We start from the raw sequence: 17,930 nt of genomic DNA on the forward strand, positions 1-17,930 counted from the left end.
ATTCGAAAAAGTTATGTACTCAGGAGCACTCGTACACGTAAGTGGAAACAATTTACTTAGGTAATCACGGTTTGATTCGCAGAAAGGTTGCATGAGGAAGAACGCTGTTTATATATTCACTCACCAAATATTTCAAAATCAAGTTGTGGACTTCATGGCCTTAAACGTAGTTGCTTTGAACCATACTTGGCGAATAGAATGCACAAGGCTGTGCTGAATAATTCAGACAATGTCAGAAATGCAGAAAAAATTAATGACTGTAGGAACAGGGAGTCCCATAGGGTTCAAATTTTGGTCCACTCCTATTAGTTCTTCAGGTGAATGACTTTACACTTCACAATCTACAAAATTAGAAAATTAGTACTTGTTGCAGACGATACTAGTGTTATAATAAATCCCATTAGAGAAAAAGCAACAGAAGAGTTGCTAAATGATATTTTCAAAGATTTATTAAATGATTTTCAAAATAGATTCTCTCTAAATTTTGAAAAAATAAACACACTACGTTCATTTCTGCACAACAGATGAGTCATACCGACTACTGAGCACATGAAAAGGAGTCAGTAAGTAGGGTAGAATACTCCAAACTTTAAGATGTGTATATTGATGAAAACCTGGATTGAAAGGAACATATTACTGAGCTCCGCAAAAAATTACGTTCAACTGCTTTTTTTCTTCATATAATTGCTAATCTTGAAGATAAACGTATTAACCTCCTGACATAGTTTCCATATTTCCACTCTGCCCTCTACCTATAACAATTGTGCATCTGTTATTATTTCGCCGTACATATTTATGGCGAATATTCATTTTAATAAAACAATTTTTAAGGTAATAACATATGAATAATCTTTTTTGAGTGGACCATGCACAATTGTTATAGGTAGAGGGCACTTTTTACTGTTACCAATCAGGTTACTCTTAAAAACTGCGATATAATGTTTTAACAGATTGAAATTTACTTTACTTATGACAGTGAACCGTGTGTTCTGTACGGACAAATTACTCTGTAACTACAACATATGGCATGTTGGCATTTCATACGTTCCAAAATTTCTTTTTGTAAACTAAGATATTTTTATCACTAACTGTATCTCTCTTATTAATTACATTTTTTAACTTTGTCTAACAGATCTGAAGATGGGCAGCTAGCCCGAAACCGGTAATTGAAAATAAAGAATAGCGATCGAAGACTGAAACCTCATATTTTATTTAATTGTGAATTACTAGTCACAACATTCTCATTTCGTTTAATTATCATGGGATGTTCTACGCTGACTGGCTGTCCTGTCTCCCATTTGACAATGACCCAAATAGTTTTAATCTGCCTTATTTATTTGCATCTGGACAAGCATACTTCTGGACATTTTACTACCTTTGGCTAAAGTATTTTTTTTTTTTTTGTAATATACAAGTAATGCCAAAACTTGACTTACTCTGGCTTTCATATAAATTTCCCCCTTCCACTTACACGAGATTTTAATACCCTTGTTATCCACAGCTTCCATGTTCTTAATGGATTTTCTGGACAATTTCTTCAAAAAAAAAAAAATCTTTCAAATATTGACACAAATGACTATGGAGGAAATTGAGTTTGATATTAACATCTCTTTCTACATAACCTCATGTCATTACACACTTTTAGCTTAGTCTTAAAACCTTGTATCTTGTTCTCATTAATAAGCCTCACTGCTTTGTGTAAACCTGTCTTGGGATTGTAAGGTGCCAGACCTAAAGCTAATGGTAGTTACTACGAAGGCCGCTAAATGTAGTTTGTTTGTAACTCGTGTTCTCCTTACCTTCTGAGACCATTAACTGACCATTTCTGGCGCATCTTACATTTCCTTAGAAATAAATGTTGGTAATCGAGGAAAGGCATAAGCTTACCGTGTATTTACCTGACAATGAGGATCGTATGTCGCTCAGATCAGTGTCCATGCTAAATAGCTTCCATTGCCCCGACATTACACTGGAGAGCTAATGTGCGAATCTGCATGAGGTATGCTGCGGAAATCCTGTATGGGAGCGCAGGAGCAGGCGAGGCTGGTGTGTTGCTACAGCGGCGGTGACTGCCTTCTGATGACCCACGCACTTCCAGTGAATTCTCTTAGGAGTGTCTCACCGTGGCACCAGAGTGATGGCCATAGTGTGATTCATACGTGGCTTCGCAATTTATTGGAACACTTACTGTACGATCTTACGCCGACGACGAGCTTTTAAAGGCGTGATTTCGTTCCAGATACAGATCGCACTCCATGGCGATAGTTCCGTATTTCCAAAGTTGAGCTAAAACATGAATGGAACCGAAATACAGAGCGTCTCACAGCGAATGGTCAGTCTTCAAGGACTTGACGGGATTGATCGTTCGATGGTAGAAAGTCTAGTAAACATGAGCTGTAAAACGCAGCCGGCCGGAGTGGCCGAGCGGTTCTAGGCGCTACAGTCCGGAACCACGCGACCGCTACGGTCGCAGGTTCGAATCCTGCCTTGGGCATGGATGTGTGTGATGTCCATAGGTTAGTTAGGTTTAAGTAGTTCTAGGGGACTGATGACATCAGAAGTTAAGTCCCGTAGTGCTCAGAGCCATTTGAACCATTTTTGTAAAACGCATCCCTTAAGAGATATGAGCGTTTCTTCTTCTTCGATACTCCGAAAAGAATGTCTGCTACTGCAATCTTTTCGCTTTCCATACATTTTAGAGAAGATAGTACGGATCAAAAACAAGAAAAAATGTCCCCCAAACATGGGTTCTAAAGTTCACTCTTGAGATTGAAAAAAAGACAACAAACTTTTCTTTTCATATGTTCCAACAATCACATTCACAAGCATGACACAAATGCAGAAGAGGTATTTTTTTAATGATTCACTAACACATAAATGGAAGTTTACATGTGTGCAACCCCAGTCTCACTTATCTTGAAAACATACTATTCTTAAAGAAATGGTTCAAATGGCTCTGAGCACAATGGGACTAAACATCTGAGGTCATCAGTCCCCTAGAACTTAGAACTACTTAAACCTAACTAACCTAAGGACATCACACACATCCATGCCCGAGGCAGGATTCGAACCTGCGACCGTAGCGGTCACGCGGTTCCAGACTGAAGCGCTTAGAACCGCACGGTCACACCGGCCGGCTACTATTCTTACCCTTGTATTTTTTCTTCCTGTTAATGTAGAATATTTGTTTTATTTGAAACAGTGACTTGTATATGCTAACTTAGAAATACGTTTCTTAATGTTACCTGATTTTGAACACAGGCTTTTACTGACGTTCTGAAACAGCTTCGTAAATGTGAGGATATAAGAATCATATAATAATTTCTGGCAAGTGATAATTTGCTGCCGCCACTAAAAAAAAGTTTCCATACTTCAAAATTATTATTTTTATGCAGTACGTAAACAAATTTCACATTTGATGCATATGAATCTTTCCCTGGAATTGCACCTAGCTTTCCTGCATTTTAAAGCTTTCATAGTGTCAAGAAATTTTGGTAGGTTTTTACCTACCACGTAACTTCTGCAACTGGTTACAAAACAGCTCTTTTTGGCTATTTATTCAGATTTTCTACAACATCTACACCTTCAATGTCAGTGAAATCACTGAACAAAAATGTCCTCTTTTCCTAGTAACTAGCATGACATATTTGTAATTAATTATATCTTGGCCAACACGTACTTTGTCATCAATCAATGTCAGCTTTTGTTTAGCTGTTTGACTGACTGAAGACCATCTGTGTTAAATCACCCCACAACTGGCCATCACATCGTCTATAAAACGATTAAAAATCGATACCTGTTATTTTCCTATTGCATGTAACATATGATAAACATCTGTTGCAAACGTCAACATGTCCAGTGTTTTCATTATAGAGTTTCACTATCTCTGGTAGTGGAACATCTAACTTCTTTTTCGTTTATCTGCATTATGAGCTGACGTCCAAGTATGAAGCCGCTCAGAAAGTATATTCTTTCATAGTAACGAACTAAATTTAGCAAATTTGAACTAATTCTGTCCATCTAATATTGTTAGCGAACTTCAGGTAAAAAACGCAGATTCTCAGTTAATATTTCGTATAATAATTATTTGTAAGACTTTCGGGTTAGTAGAAGCAGCAGTTTTCAGTATATGACGAACGCTATACTAACAGATGAATCGTTCTTTGCGAGATGCTGCGTACTAGTATTAAAACTAAGAAATAGAAGGTCCAAAACTGAAGACCATTTTATTTAAGCGGGAAAATCCGCGTATTTGTGGATAAGAAAATAATGAAAGGAGATCCACATTTACGGACCGAGAGAAAGAGGCGATTAAGAGCTTTGAGCACTTGCGCATCTCCGCTGCGGTAGACCACATCTCATGTAGGGGAAAATAAGCTGAGAAATGAATTGAAGTTTGTTTGGGGGGGGGGGGGGGGCGGCACTCAGCTTGGGTAGTTCGAGCAGCAATGTTAACCATAATGCTGTGGTGGTGTAATGGTTAGCATTTCTGGCAAGCCAGAAAGAAGACCTGTGTTCGAGTTCCGGCCACTGCACAAATTTCCATTCATTTCTTCTGCTTCATTTACTATCGTAAATTAAACCGATTGATAGAGTGCTCGTAGCTCTTAACGTATGCGTTTGAGAGCCGATGTTAGCAAGCTACTTTTTTCTTCTTTTGGTCCATAGTAACTCCCCCAGGCTACGGAAAGCAAAGAGCTTGCAAAAGAAGAGGTTTGTTTCACTCTATCTATGATGAGTACGTGCTCATAGCTCGTAAGTTAGAGGCCACGTTTACTGGAGGTTTTTGCTTCGAATGACGGTTCCTGTCATACCCTTGACTACTGACCATTCCTTTTCCGGAATCCTGCATATTCACGAAAGCAGGTATAAGCAAACTTTTTATTTCGAATGATTTCTGTATTAAACGTATATAAAAGTTCAAAAATTTTGAAAGACTGGAAGCTGGAGAATAAGACCAAAGGAAGAAGAACACGTATAGAGCACCAACCCCAGACCTTGAAACTAATGACGCTACTCAAAACATAAGGATGAAATGAGTATGGTATGAAAAAATTGCTTTTATTCTGTTGCACAAAGACGGATACAGCCTGAAAATTGACAACATAATACTGGAAGGCGGCAAGCCACTCTCTCACTTTAACTATTCTAGCAATCAGCCTAATCTACGCTAGTAATTGAAGCAGATGAAATGAATTAAAATTTGTGCAGTGGGCGGAACTCGAACCCAGATCTTCTCTCTGGCTCAGCAGAAATGCTAATCATTACACATCCACAGCATTACAGTTAACATTGCTGCACGAACCACCCAAGCTGAGTGCCCTCCCTGACACAAACTTCAGCTCATGGTTCAAAATGGCTCGGAGCACTATGGGACTCAACTGCTGTGGTTATCAGTCCCCTAGAACTTAGAACTACTTAAACCTAACTAACCTACGGACATCACACACATCCATGCCCGAGGCAGGATTCGAACCTGCGACCGTAGCAGTCGCACGGCTCCGGACTGCGCGCCTAGAACCGCGAGACCACCGCGGCCGGCCAAACTTCAGCTCATATTTCAGCTTATTTTCCCGTACATTTTCATTACTGCCAAGGCTCTGGGGTGCTATTCCAATGCCGAACAGCCCTGGCAGTAGTGACAATGTAAGGTAAAATAAATTTGTGTTGGGGAGGGCACTAAACTTGGCTAGTTCATGCAGCAATTTTAAGCATAATGCTGTGATGGTGTAGTGGTTAGCATTTCTGCCTAGCTAGCTGATTGCAGCACAAATTTTAAATCGTTTCTTCTGCCTCTATCATTATCGTAGGTAAAGAAGAGAAAATATAATTATAAAATCAGTTTATTATTCATATTTTTGGTCAGCATCTTCGTGTTTCGCAAGACTACATTTGGGGTGTGTGTGGTATGACTTTTTTACACGTGAACAGAATTTTCTTATAACTGCATCTGTAGCCTCTACAAAACTGGTACTTGAGGGGCCGCAGTGAAGGTGACGGAGAACAGGGAGAAAGATCGATTGCGGGCCATAAATGTTGTGTCCAGCGGCCTGGCTGTGCGAGTGATTTGGGGAAACAGCGCTTTGTGAATTGTACCTGCAGAGGCATCTCGGTCCCTGGCTGTCCACTCTTCCCACTTAGGGTCGGAGCAGGAGGGCACTGTTTCACAAGACATTTTACCTGGGCTAGGTAGCAGTCCGTCACGAAGGCAGCCAGATGGCCTCAACGTGGATTCATGTAAAGGAAGGCTGATTGCGTTGTAAAACGGATTAATTCATGGGAGAACTTGTCAGTTTCCACCCCAATGAATGCTTTGCCAATCATGCACCATTCCTTTCCTGATTTATGTTTGTCATTTTTTAGAAGAATATCAGCTCGATTGTAGTCTAAAAGGATGGATAAAAACTTGTCATTATTATTGTAAACTTAAAGACGCCAGTGTTATCATTTATAGTCAAGCAGCCACTCACTGTTCTCGTTTTGTTCAGGTGATACACGAATATAACAGTAATTCAGAATGCAATAATACTAAATTGGTTAACATGATGAGTAATCTGGGTTCTGAATGTGACTGCAGACTAAGACAACAAATGTGCCATGAGTAAATCCACTAATTTCATACATACAAATTAAGCATGTAACTCAAGATTTAAAGAGTGTTGAGAAGAAAATACTTTTCTGTATGAAAGATAACAATAAAAACCTGTGGCTGCACAGGTATGGCTCGCCTTCATGCATTTTTTTAATGAAATTTTGTGACTAAAACCCTTCTGGCCTGTTATTTATTTTATAAGTGACATGTAAGTACTGTCTCTGTCTTGTATTGTTAGTCAGTATTTACACTTTTATATAAAAAATTTATTTTCCCATAAATTTGTAATTATGTTATAGGCCACTTTAAACGTTTAAATTCTGATGAAGGCACTCTTAGAAGTGTTGAAACCTGGTTAATAACACTAAAAATTGTGACCGACGGCTCGTTTTCTTTTAGTTTTAAAGATAATAACAGTTATCGTCACTTGGAGATACAATTTATGACAAAGCAGGCGACCGTCCGCAACGCTACACGCAACTGAGGAAGACAGGACAACAATAGGTAAATACACAATAAATTGTCCCAGTGTCCGCCATTGGCTTCAACGAGGATCTCAACCACCAGGAGATCGTGTTACATAAAAGTAAGAAGAAGGAAAGTTTATGGACTAGCAGCTAGTCGACGTCGAGGTCATTAGGGACAGATCACAAGCTTGGATTAAGGGTAGTCTGGGGAAGGAAATCGCCAACGTCATTATCAAAGGAACCATTCCGACATTTGACTTTACCACTTTTACCCCTGTATCTATACTCCGCAAGCCACCTATCGGTGTGTGGTTGAGGGTACTTCTTGCAACGCCAACTGCTGCCACCATTTCCTCTTCCTGTCATGGATCGCGTTTGTGAAGAATGATTGTCGGTAAGCCTCAGTATTAACTCTAATTTCTCGAAATATCTCGCTGTGACCATTGTGTGGAAGGAAATCCGACTCACCCCAGAGCGTCTTCTCCCGGGATTTCAGCAGCAAACCACTCAGTGATGCCTCCCTTGTCGCGTCGGCACGTCGGTAACGCCATCGTGGCGACTAAGCGATTCCGTGACGAAACGTGCCGCTGTCTGTTGGATGTCCTCTGTTTCTTCTATTAGTCCTACCTGGTAAACCATGGAAAAGCTAAACGTGGATGACCGCACACGGATTTGAACCATCAACCTCCCGAATGTGACTCCGGTGTGTTAACCACAGCAGTACCTTGCTCGTTTTCACGTCCTGCGTCAGGCTGCATGTCTGCGTTTTATTACGATAGTAGCAACGTCCATGTTTTTACCTACGAAGGCCATCTAGTGTAGGGGCTCTTCACCTTTCATATGTACACTTTTTCTGTTAATGTAACGTGATGAGCCTAACGGGGTACATACAGTATTGTTTGCTTCTTCTCGCGACGCTGACCTTCTCTGGTGTATTTAATTTCAGCAGCAGTTTCGTAACAAAGCCTCGCTCGTTGAGGAGAGTTATCATCTTCCTCTAGTATTTGTTCGTATGACTGCAACGTTTCCCTTGTCAGTTAACAGCATTACACTTCCCTTTTCTTCTGTACGAAGACAGTGAAAACGTAATTCAGCCAGCCGACAACGGCAACGCTACGGTCTATGAGTAAAGTCCAGAGGAGGATGATAGCCCTCCTCAATGAATCTGGCTTGTCGTTTAATGTCATTTATGGTCATAGAACACGAGAAATGGGGCCACCACGAGTATGTAGCCTTCCTAAAGTACAGAAGAAAGTCATTTTCTAACACCCATACTTAGTGATACACTACACACCGGTTGGCAAAATAACTGAAACACATTCTCAGCGAATATATGGGGATGTGTGAACACCGCATTAGCAACTCCGCTCACTTTATGCACATCCTCAGTCAATTGTGGCTTATGGACACAGATATGACTGTTAGTTTCGAAAACACTTTAGGCTCGTTGTGACCTCCACTTATGAGTAAATCTATGGCAATGTTTAAGCCTTATCATCCGTCGTGACGAACCTATACATCGAACACTTTGAAGTAAAGACACTAGAATTCTCGAAGTCAAACCAACGTGCTCGTATCGATACGGGGACTATATGTATATGATGTGGGCACACAAACCGAAAACGATTGAAGAGTTCCTGAAACAATGTAAGCCCTATCCATCTACATATGAAATTCATTATGGAGCTTCCGACAGACGACAAGCTCCCCTTTCTCGAAGTGTTAGTTAAGACAGTGCAAACAGAAAACCTGCGCACACTTAGCTTTACGCCCCGAGCCACTACCATCCGTCACAAATAAATTCGGTGGTGAAGACTCTCATTTATAGAGCTCGAGAACTTTCGGATCAGGAGAGTCTCGCCAAATAATTAAAGCACTTTCTAATACTGTTCTGAATAAATGAATACTGAGATGGTAAATTCGAGCTGGCGCCGCATTCAAAATCAAGAACACCTCTCCCCCTAAAGAACTTGAGACTGAGAAAGAGAAGCCAAGAGCCGCTTATCTACCTCATCGTGGCTCATTATCCGAGTGATTCGTACACTCCTACAAAAATATGGCATCCAATGCATTTAGCACACAATGATAAAAAATCTTCTTTGCGATCAAGGTCTTCGAAAGCCGGGTGAGCACCGTGTTCCACAGGAATCTGGCTTCTCTTTCGTGGCAGACAGAATTACAATGGTCGAGGAGAGAACACTAACACCACAGCCGACAAAACAACCAAACAGTTCAATTAACGTCGATCACTGCATTGAATATAATCATGAAATTAAACGCGGGCGGACTAGCACCGTGGTGCAAACGCCAAGTTTCCGGGACGGCTTAGTTAAAGAGTCCATCGAAATAAAGATATCGGAAATATAATAATCAATGACGGGTGTTACAATCTGAGGAAGGCTTGGCGTTTGGTACTCAGTGTATTAGGACGGTGATCAAAGCTAAACAAAAACAACAGAGACGCGTAACTGGCAGTTTAGTGATTAATAATATATTCTCCCTCACTATTTACAAGATTCTGTCAAAGCGACTGTGGAAATCACGTGGTTTTGAAGAAGTCGTCGAGGGATGTTCGGAGCGCGTTTTCATCCGGTAAGGACGCCCGTTGTCGGTTTTACAACAGAGAATGGGAAGGGTGAAACTCTGAGGGCGCGAGATCAGGTTAATAAGATGGGTGCCTAGTGACTTCCCAAAACTCTCCAATACTGTTTTTTGTCAGTCTAGCAGAATCCGGTCGGTCATTATCGTCGAGTAGCATGTATTCACCTCAGGGAAACAATTCTTAGTTCGTCACACTGTTCCACGAGAAGCATAACATTATCTGCGATGGATGCGCGCATGTCTTTGTACGGGGCGTTGCATCTTTGCTTTGTCTCAAGCGTTTCTTTCTCTTACTTAGCGTAAAGAAACTATTTTTCGTTACCAGTAACTATACAGCATAGAAGTGGCCGATGTTGTTATCGAGACAATTGGTGACGAGTAAGCAGAGACGCACACGCAGACTTTTGTGATTTTGGCTTAGAGTGTGCGGTACTCACACACCCGATTTTCGGACTTTCCCCATGGGAGCACATTGGTTTGATGTTCACAGTTCACGACATTTGCCAGTTCTCGAGTACAGAGACATTGGTCATAGAGGATTAATGTGTTCAAGCGATCTTCATCTAACCCTGAAGATTTCCTGAACGTAGAGAGTCACTAATGTCAAAACAATTCTCCTTAAAACGAGAAAACTATTTCCCTCGAGTGCTCTGTCCAATGGCATTATTACCACGCCCGGCGCAAATGTTTCTGGCTTCCTCCGCTGCTGTCACCCCTCACTGAACTCAAACAGAAGACTATGTCGGGAATGTTGCGATTTCTCCTCTTGGCGCTCCATTTTCTAGCGTCCACAGGTCGCACACTATATCCAAATGACAAAATCACAATATGTAAACTCAAACAGCAACAGTGAACTACAAATGAAAAATGGCAATCGATAAATAAACCCATGGCAACATGGAAAACAAGAAGTCACGAACTTATGGAGCAACCTAATACTAAGATATCGGCGGGCATCATATAGATCAGAGCTGGGAAACGCCAAGTGGAATGTGTATTTCATGGAATATCGTCCGCATCGCTGCGTTCACTTCGGAAGGACATGGGCTCGATTCCCGGTACCTGCACAGAGTTTTTCCGCGATAGGTAGGTCTGGGACGAGGTGCGCTCAGTTCGGTGAGGGAAAATGTGGAGAAGTAGCGGCAGGCAGCTAGTACACATCGCAGCACATGCCGTAGCAAGTGGAAAAGACGCCCGGATTACGAAAACTGTTTACCCCGGGCGCGCACTATTAATAGATATAAATTATAGAACAGTCTACAATGACATCACAATCGACCAAAGTCGATCTTCTTGCGAGTACAGACTCAATCGGCGCATTCATCTAACGGCCAGACAAACTGATAAGCGTCGGATGGACATCTCTCGGCTGCGTTGTACCATGAACAACCGTACACAGAAAAATAAAAAGCGAGAAATCCATTTACACGCTTTGAAAATTAGTAGCTATGCAACATGCGCGTTCTTCGATGTCATTCCTGTGTTGCAGAAGCGACGAAATTACTTGTGTCGTAGTTTCACCCTTGTAACACTACGTGAGTCAGGATACGCTGTTGGCTAGTGACTAAGGTAGCAGTGGATCAGGCGTCGCGTCACACGAATATGACGGTGTAAAGGGATTCGAATCTGATGAAAGCAAATAACACTCCGTAGTGTCTACAGAATTTCCGTTTGTTGTGACATCGATTGTTTTGCTAAAACGTCAGGTTATTCTGTCTTATCATCCATTCGAGCTAAATAGCAGCACTACGTATCAAAATCACAGACCACGCCACATCACATACAGAGAAATAGCCTTGATAACATGATTCAGCTTCACCATGTCGGTTGTCTTGCAATTATAACACCATTAGCAATTAGTATTAACGGAAGCACATCACGAATGGCACTTGGATAGTGAGAACATTTTTTAACGAACGACGCAGTTATAACACAGCAAAAGTATTTTCTGAACACGATCATTCGAAGTGTCTTTCGCTTCAAATGACTATTTCTTTCGCTGCTCCGTATATTGATCTATTTTCTCGAAAATATACTATTGGATGATTACACTAAACAGACAACAAGTGCAACGTGCGTTTATATTAAATGTGACTGTTATAACGAATAAATGAGTACAGATATATTACGATCCTGTTTTTATATTATTTCATAACATTTGTTTCGGCAACTGGAACGGTCGGACACAATCTTCAAAGTTTGAAAATATAGTTCAGTGTAAATATCTAGCAGAGAATATGCCCAGAAAAGTCTCTGCTTTACTGTATATTGACTCAAAATTTTCTTCCGTAGTTCTAAGTTTGGGTTGATGGTGGCAGCAGCGTAGTATTATTACATGAAGCAATATAATAAAACATCATTAAACTATCCACACCGCATTATTCGTATAGCTCATGAAAATCACAAACTCATACCAGAAATGCAAAGCAACTCAAATCGCTTGATACGTACCGATTAGGTTCCTTTCAGATTACGCTGATACAATAGCTCCCTACTTAGCAATCATATACAACCGCTCGCTCACCGATAGATCTGTACCTACAGACTGGAAAATTGCGCAGGTCGCACTAAAATAAGAGAATTCAGAGCTCGAACAGAAATGTTATGTGTTCGTTCTTCCCGCGCGCTGTTCGGGAGTGGAATGGTAGAGAGATAGTATGATTGTGGTTCGATGAACCCTCTGCCAAGCGCTTAAATGTGAATTGCAGAGTAATGATGTATATGTAGATGTATTTCTCAGAAATAGTGGGCCACCCTGGAAGAAGAACAAAATTCCGAAAAACTCTCCAGCACACTTTTTCGAACGCCTGCTGGTTGGGAAACAGACCACTGCCGCCACCTCTGCTGGCCGAAGACTCTGCTCCCAGGTACGGAAGGAGCTGCAGTCAGCCGTAGCCAGAGACTCTCGGCCAAGCAGGCTGTCCAGCAAGTCAGAGCTATCGATGCCAACAAAACCTACACGTACACAATAGGCTGCAACGACAGCATGCCCAGAACAAAGCGAGATAGACGACAGCTACCCTCACCACCTGTTGTTTGTCTAAAAGTGCAGCTGCGCCGCACTGCCCCTGTCACGGCCTATTGCTTCTGCTGGTGCCCACTGTTCTGCGGGATAAGTCACTCCACTGTAACAGTTGTATTTCATCTCAACGCACCACTTATGTGTGAGCAGCTATTAAAAAAACACAATCGTGATGACAGTAAAAAACAGTCTTATTTCCACGAAAATAGGTGCAGTCCATTTTCTTTTACTTTTATTAGCAAAATAATTATAGCTTGAGAGCATTCATCATGTTCAAATTGTAAATCGTCATACACGAGGGCATTACATTTTTTCCAGACCATTGAATTATCAATATAGAACGGCATCTATACAGCTGTTCTTTTATATTCGACTACAGGATGCAGTTCACGTCGGTCTCCATTCGCCCCCCCACCCCCCCCCCCCCCCCCCGTTATTTTGTGACACCCAAAACCGTGAAAAAGCTACAGCAATGCCGCCGATTACAGGTGATGAAACTGCAGAGGTTGCAGCTCTATAGCAGTACATCTGATATATATATTGGTCCATTGGAAGTCGCTTGCACAGACCTTAGAAAAGTTTCGTTGCCTGTACAGAAGGAAGAGAAGCATCCACAACTCTCAGTCACAAGAGAGGGTTTCTGTGTTGTTCTTTCATAAGCATTTCGATAGATCGTTTTCCTCCTGTAACACATCCAAGTAGTGTATGACTACAGGTATGTACACTGCCATACATTTCGTTATTCTTCAGTGACTTCGAGGTCTGTGTCAGGCGCTAAACCAACATTAACACATTTTGATCCATTGGGTCTCACAGAAAGCTGGGAAATGCATGGAGTAAACTATGCTGCTCCCACAACACACATAAAACGCTGAGGTGTTGTTTCTTATTGACAAAAATGTGGAAGACATTGCAACATACAGAAACTGGAAGAGTTTGCAGCATTGTGTTTCAAGTAAATGAAGGAAAGTTCCATCCATCTCTCTGGTTGGTTTCTCAGTAAAACTTTAGATTTTCGCTTAATAAATTAGAAACTACTGTTTTGGGATTCGTAGGTGTTTTCCGCTATATAGGTTTAATCATTCGACTTTGAGAAAACTTCTCAGTAAAATTAATTAATTTTTTCTCCATTCTATAATCTGACAGCACATTGATAATGAACTGGTATTCTTTTCGTTATTGCCTATAATTACTGTGATACTTGTCTGTGCAAAAAATACAACAACTACTACCATCACATCTTAGAAAAAGGTATGGGAGAGAGCCTGACAAAATTCTGGTCCTGTGTAATATCTCTAAGGCTTCCAATCAGACCCTTGTTGACTGGTCTGAAGTGGCAGATAAAGATAGCAAAACCAAGCCGAAGTTTTAAATTTCACGTTAAAAAGTTGGTCACACAAGAGAAGCATGCAAACATACTGTAATGTGACCACTGAAAAGACTACACAGTATAAGCATCCCAGGCTTAGTGTAAAAACTGAAAGAATTGAAAGTAAATACGCTCATGCTCAAAAATTAAGGACAATTGCAGAATGTGGCGCAACACAACGTGTCACTACACAAAACTGGCGCTAATACCATAGGCACATAGGGAACACACATAACACAGATCTGTAAGTCCACGGTATTGGTGATAAGTTGAGAAAGCCGTCCCGAAACACATGTGCTACAAAATGCCACAGTTTCCTGCGTATGGTTCAAATGGCTCTTAGCACTATGGGACTTAACAGCTATGGTCATCAGTCCCCTAGAACTTAGAACTACTTAAACCTAACCAACCTAAGGACATCACACAACACCCAGTCATCACGAGGCAGAGAAAATCCCTGACCCCGCCGGGAATCGAACCCGGGAGCCCGGGCGCGGGAAGCGAGAAATGATTTGGGTTAAAGCAGGCTCAGACATGGTAATTGGATGTCTCTATAGGCCCCCTGGCTCAGCAGCTGTTGTGGCGGAGCACCTGAAGGATAATTTGGAAAATATTTCGAGTAGATTTCCCCACCATATTATAGTTCTGGGTGGAGATTTTAATTTGCCGGATATAGACTGGGAGACTCAAACGTTCATAACGGGTGGCAGGGACAAAGAATCCAGTGAAATTTTGTTAAGTGCTTTATCTGAAAACTACCTTGAGCAGTTAAACAGAGAACCGACTCATGGCGATAACATATTAGACCTTCTGGTGACAAACAGACCCGAACTATTTGAAACAGTTAACGCAGAACAGGGAATCAGCGATCATAAAGCGGTTACGGCATCGATGATTTCAGCCGTAAATAGAAATATTAAAAAAGGTAGGAAGATTTTTCTGTTTAGCAAAAGTGACAAAAAGCAGATTACAGGGTACCTGACGGCTCAACACAAAAGTTTTGTCTCAAGTACAGATAGTGTTGAGGATCAGTGGACAAAGTTCAAAACCATCGTACAATATGCGTTAGATGAGTATGTGCCAAGCAAGATCGTAAGAGATGGAAAAGAGCCACCATGGTACAACAACCGAGTTAGAAAACTGCTGCGGAAGCAAAGGGAACTTCACAGCAAACATAAACATACCCAAAGCCTTGCAGACAAACAAAAATTACGCGAAGCGAAATGTAATGCGAGGGGGCTATGCGAGAGGCGTTCAATGAATTCGAAAGTAAAGATGTACTGACTTGGCAGAAAATCCTAAGAAATTCTGGTCTTATGTCAAAGCGGTAGGTGGATCAAAACAAAATGTCCAGACACTCTGTGACCAAAATGGTACTGAAACAGAGGATGACAGACTAAAGGCCGAAATACTAAATGTCTTTCTCCAAAGCTGTTTCACAGAGGAAGACTGCACTGTAGTTCCTTCTCTAGATTGTCGCACAGATGACAAAATGGTAGATATCGAAATAGACGACAGAGGGATAGAGAAACAATTAAAATCGCTCAAAAGAGGAAAGGCCGCTGGACCTGATGGGATACCAGTTCTATTTTACACAGAGTACGCGAAGGAACTTGCCCCCCTTCTAGCAGCGGTGTACCGTAGGTCTCTAGAAGAGCGTAGCGTTCCAAAGGATTGGAAAAGGGCACAGGTCATCCCCGTTTTCAAGAAGGGACGTCGAACGGATGTGCAGAACTATAGACCTATATCTCTAACGTCGATCAGTTGTAGAATTTTGGAACACGTATTATGTTCGAGTATAATGACTTTCCTGGAGACTAGAAATCTACTGAGTCAGCATGGGTCTCGAAAAAGACGGTTGTGTGAATCCCAGCTCGCGCTATTCGTCCACGAGACTCAGAGGGCCATAGACACGGGTTCCCAGGTAGATGCCGTGTTTCTTGACTTCCGCAAGGCGTTCGATACAGTTCCCCACAGTCGTTTAATGAACAAAGTAAGAGCATATGGACTATCAGACCAATTGTGTGGCCAGCCGCGGGTGGCCGAGCGGTTCTGGCGCTACAGTCTGGAACCGCGCGACCGCTACGGTCGCAGGTTCGAATCCTGCCTCGGGCATGGATGTGTGTGTTGTCCTTAGGTTAGTTAGGTTTAATTAGTTCTAAGTTCTAGGGGACTTATGACCTCAGCAGTTGAGTCCCATAGTGCTCAGAGCCATTTGAACCTATTTGAACCAATTGTGTGATTGGATTGAGGAGTTCCTAGATAACAGGACGCAGCATGTCATTCTCAATGGAGAGAAGTCTTCCGAAGTAAAAGTGATTTCAGGTGTGCCACAGGGGAGTGTCATGGGACCGTTGCTGTTCACAACATACATAAATGACCTGGTGGATGACATCGGAAGTTCACTGAGGATTTTTGCAGATGATGCTGTGGTATATCGAGAGGTTGTAACAATGGAAAATTGTACTGAAATGCAGGAGGATCTGCAGCGAATTGACGCATGGTGCAGCGAATGGCAATTGAATCTCAATGTAGACAAGTGTTATGTGCTGCGAATACATAGAAAGATAGATCCCTTATCATTTAGCTACAAAATAGCAGGTCAGCAACTGGAAGCAGTTAATTCCATAAATTACCTGGGAGTACGGATTAGTAGTGATTTAAAATGGAATGATCATATAAAGTTGATCGTCGGTAAAGCAGATGCCAGACTGAGATTCATTGGAAGAATCCTAAGGAAACGTAATCCGAAAACAAAGGAAATAGGTTACAGTACGCTTGTTCGCCCACTGCTTGAATACTGCTCAGCGGTGTGGGATCCGTACCAGATAGGTTTGATAGAAGAGAGAGAGAAGATACAACGGAGAGCAGCGCGCTTCGTTACAGGATCATTTAGTAATCGCGAAAGCGTTACGGAGATGATAGATAAACTCCAGTGGAAGACTCTGCAGGAGAGACACTCAGTAGCTCGGTACGGGATTTTGTTAAAGATTCGAGAACATACCTTCACCGAAGAGTCCAGCAGTATATTGCTCCCTCCTACGTATATCTCGCGAAGAGATCATGAGGATAAAATCAGAGAGATTAGAGACCACGCAGAAGCATACAGACAATCCTTCTTTCCACGAACAATACGAGACTGGAAAAGAAGGGAGAACCGATAGAGGTGCTCAGGGAACCCTCCGCCACACACCGTGAGGTGGCTTGCGGAGTATGGATGTAGATGTAGATGTAAACGCTACCGCACGACCACGAGCTGCGGACTCCTGCGCATGTACCCCGACATCAATATGGGGTATGATCACCATGCACATGTACACAGGTCGCACAACGGGTTGGCATACTCTGGATAAGGTGGTCGATCAGCTGCTGGAATATAGCTTCCCGTCTCGCACCAGTGCCTATCGGAGTTCCTGAAGTGTCGTAAGGGTTTGAAGACGTACAGCGATACGTCGACCGAGAGCATCCCGGATGTGCTCGATGGGGTTAAGGTCTGGAGAACAGGCAGGCCATTCGTCTGATATCTTCTGTTTCAAGGTACTCTTCCACGATGGCAGCTCGGTGGGGCCGTGGGTTATTATCTATCAGGAGGAAGGTGGGACCCACTGCACCTTTGAAATGAAGTCCCGATGTACCTGACCTGATACAGTTCGTCTGTCAAAGACATACAGGGGTGTACGTCCACCAATCATAATCCCACCCCACACTGTCAAACTGCGACCTCCATACAGATTCCTTTCAAGGATATTAGGGGGTTGGTGTCTGGTTCCTGGTTCACGTCAGATGAAAAAACGGCGAGAATCACTGTTCAGACTATACCTGGACTCGTCCGTGGACTGGTACCGCTGATCCAATGACCATGTACTGTGTTCTTGAGAC

The sequence above is a fragment of the Schistocerca nitens genome, unplaced genomic scaffold, assembly GCF_023898315.1.
Source record: "Schistocerca nitens isolate TAMUIC-IGC-003100 unplaced genomic scaffold, iqSchNite1.1 HiC_scaffold_363, whole genome shotgun sequence".
NCBI lineage: Eukaryota > Metazoa > Arthropoda > Insecta > Orthoptera > Acrididae > Schistocerca > Schistocerca nitens.